Consider the following 4202-nt stretch of genomic DNA (forward strand, 5'->3'; position numbering starts at 1 on the left):
TGATTGTAAATCGGTCTTGGCGGTTGATAATTATTCTGATAATTATTTCCAGGCCTTTGGTTTATGTATGAAATATTCTCTCTTTGTTCCATTGTTAATTCAATACTGAGACAATCTTTTGTCAAATGTGGTCCTCCACACTGCTCACAACTAATTCGTATTGAGTGAATATCTTTAGTCATCTTTTCCATTCGTCTCTCCACAGCATCTATCTTTGCGGAAATGGAATATAAGTCATGGCTAGAATCGGCTCTAGCTGCTTTAGATGATCTAATGATATCTTTTTCTTGGTGCCACTCATGTGAGTGGGAAGCAGTGTTATCAATAATTTTGTAAGCATCAGTTTCGGTTTTCTTCATAATAGAACCACCAGCTGCTATATCTATGTCTTTTCTTGTAGTGATGTCGCATCCTTGGTAGAATATTTGTACTATTTGACAGGTGTCTAAACCATGTTGCGGACATCCTCTTAACAATTTTCCATATCTTGTCCACGCCTCATATAGAGTTTCATTTGGTTTCTGTGTGAACGTAACAATTTCTGCTTGAAGTCTTACGGCTTTAGATGCAGGAAAGAATTGTTTAAGAAATTTGTCAACTAAAACGTCCCATGTATCGATTGCCCCTTCAGGTAACGATTCCAACCAATCTTTGGCTTCTCCCTTTAAAGTCCAGGGAAATAACATGAGATATATCTGTTCATCCTCCACTTCTCGGATTTTAAATAGTGTGCAGATCCTATTAAAGGTACGTAGATGTTCATTTGGATCTTCCTTCGGCGCACCACTAAATTGGCATTGATTAGTCACCATGTGTAGAATTTGTCCTTTGATTTCATAATCTGGCGCATTAATGTCTGGATGAGTAATTGCGTGACCTTGGCCAGTGCGTTTAGCTCTCATTCGGTCTTCCATATTTAAAGGCTCCAGATTCTCCATAATTGAATTTGTTGAATCGGTATCACTAGATGATTCTGATTTAATGGTTCGTTCCTCAACAATCTCTGTTTGAATGATTGGTGGTTCCGGAGGAAAGTTTAATGGTTCAGGATCTACGAACCGTTCCTGAATATTTTCCGGATTCTCAATTGTGAGGTTGGGTTCAAAAAATGGATTATCGGAAATTTGAACTGAAGTACTTGGTTGACTGGATGACGATTCTAAAGAAAAATCAACGGCGGTTATATTTGTTAAACGATGTCTTGATCTAGTTACAGGTGGTGAACGTACAAAAGGTGATGAACGTCTTGCTCGGTGCATTCACTGAATATCCTATTAGTTTTTAAAAGGAAAGAAAAATTATAATAAGTTATCCAATTAATAGACTTTTCTGATTTTGCCCACGTTTCGAATAGCCAAAAGATGCAGCAGAGGGGCAGGATTTGTTTGGTCTCAATATAATTGAGGACTGTTTGGCTCCAATAACCCGGTCCACGTACAAATCCAACTATTACTACGAACCAGAAAATTTTGATGTCTATCAATTTAACCACTCAAAATAAATTTTCGTAATTTTAAGAAATTTAGATAAGAAGTAGAATAAAAATCTATGTCCTAAAAACTAGAATGGCGAGAAATGAGAAAGAAAAAGAGTTCGTCGAAAAAGGTCGAAAAAGAAAAAAAAATGGTTGAAAAATAAAAGGTGACGGAAAAATAAAAGAAACTTATAAAAACTTAAAAATACTTAACTAACCTAATCTTATTACTACAACTAACTTAAAATTATAATCGCAAATTGATATTACTAATTGGAATGATAATTGGTACATAGTAAAAGGTGTCTAAAAATATTAAAGCTTACAGGAAAAACTAAATCCCAAATGGAAATAACTTAAAAAGAAACTAAAACTTAAAAAGGCGTCGCAAAATTCTAAAGCACCTAAATCTTAATCTAAAGAAAAAGCACTTAAGGAATTCTACGGCAAAGCCTAAAAATCTAGGAGTAAAAATGACTATAGCAAAAACTAAGTTTAAAATTAAATATGAGCAAAAAATACAAATATTACGCTACAACGATTAAAAAGGGACAAAATATAAAAATATATAAAAAGTTGTAAAAAGTACAATTTTTATAAAAATATTATTTTTATATTATTTATTTAATAAAACTACTAATTTTACAATTTAATAAAACTAATTAATACTAAATAAAACAAATTAAATAAAAAGTAAATCTTAAAATAAAACTAATAATAATAATAATAATAATTAAGGTTAAATAATAATAAAAATTAATTAAAACCCGTAATTAATGCAGGATTAGGGTTTCTGTTCGCGTGTCAGAGTAGCTCCGCGAGTTGCGATAATTTATAAAGAAAACCCCGCGAGTCGTGGGGTTCCAGAATTCAGCTGACAAGTTTGAATTTTTACGCGTTTTTCTTTATTTATTTATTTATTTTTTTTTCTGTTTTCTGTTTTTAAATAAATAAAAGATTTTAAAATAAAACTTATATTTTTATAAACTAAAATAAAAATAAAGAAACTTATAAAACTTAAATATTTAACAAAATCTTAAAAATACATATATTTTTGTTTTTCTTTTTATATTTTTCGAATATTTAAAACGTATTTTTACAAAACGAATTTTAATAAAAGTAAACAAAAAATCTTTTTTTTTTTTTTTTTTATATTAGCGTTGCGCTTCCGGCTTTTAAGACGTTACCCGGCAGCGGCGCCAAAAATACTTGATGTTATGCGAGGTGTATATAAAATAGCTTTATATTTTACTAGGAAAAACTATTAAATACGATACAATTTTACACAAGATATTTATTTATTTATAGAATGGATATACTTAAACCTTGCTACAACACTTATAGGCAGTGTACCTAATCGTACAGTAGTGTAGTTTTTAGTAAGTCCGGTTCGTTCCACAGGGAAATCTTTAAACAAAGCTCAACGCTATATTAGTTTACTTTTATAAAAATACAAATATATATATAAGTAATATTATTATTATAAAGGGGGGTTTTTACCGTTTAATGACCGGTTTGTCGATTTTAAGACTTTAGTCGCAGTTAAAACCTAATGTAAAATATAAAATAAATACAAGACTTAAATTAAAGCGTAAAGTAAATAACGATAATGAAATTGCGAATAATAAAAGTGCGATAAAATAAAATTGCGATAATTAAAAAGTACGATAATTAAAAGTGCGATTAAATAACAATAAATAAAAGTGCGATAATTAGAAGTGCAATTAAATATAAAATAAAGGAAATTAAATATGAAATAAAAGAATTATGCTTATTTAAACTTAAGTAATCATGATGTTTGACGTGTTGATTTTAGTTTTATGCCCATGGGTTAATTGTCCTTTGTCCTGGATTATTTAATCTGTCCGTCTGGTTTTTGTCCATAACAGTCCATCAGTCATAAATATAAAGTGCGAGTGTCCTCATCAAATTATTCTTATACCCGAACTTAAATATTCCAACTAATTGGGGATTCGAATTGTAAGAAGGTTTTAATACTTTGTTTAATGAATACACCAGGTTATCGACTGCGTGTAAACCAAGGTTTTACTACTTTGTTAACAATTACACCAATTACCCTTGAATGTAATTTCACCCCTGTTTTAATTATTCTAGTGGCTATTAATCCATTCCCGTGTCCGGTTAAATGAACGATTATTCGTACATATAAATACCCCGCCCATCGTGTCCGATTGAGTGTATATGGTAATTTATAGGGACGCCCAATTGTAAATCTTTATATTAACATTAACAAACTATCATTTAGTTAAACAAATATAAAGCCCATTAATAGCCCATAGTCTAATTTCCACAAGTGTCGTTCTTTTGTCCAAACCCCAATTATGGTACAAAGCCCAATTACCCAATTTTAGTAATTAGCCCAACATCATGATTACTTCGTTTTAAATAAGCATAATAATAACTTAGCTACGAGACATTAATGTAAAAAGGTTGAACATAACTTACAATGATTAAAAATAGCGTAGCGTTACACGGACAGAATTTCGACTTACACCCTTACAACATTCGCTAACATACCCTTATTATTAGAATTAAAATTAAAATTAAAATATAAATTATATATATATATATAAATTTTACGTATGATAAGAGAAGAAAAAGATATTGAATTTTTGATCAGAATTCGGTTTGCTTTATAGGCAGAGTTGAAATTTGGGGCTCCGCGACTCGCGGTGAATTTTGGCTTCAAACTCCGCGAGTCGCGGAG

The sequence above is a fragment of the Rutidosis leptorrhynchoides genome, chromosome 7 (genome assembly GCF_046630445.1).
Source record: "Rutidosis leptorrhynchoides isolate AG116_Rl617_1_P2 chromosome 7, CSIRO_AGI_Rlap_v1, whole genome shotgun sequence".
Lineage (NCBI taxonomy): Eukaryota > Viridiplantae > Streptophyta > Magnoliopsida > Asterales > Asteraceae > Rutidosis > Rutidosis leptorrhynchoides.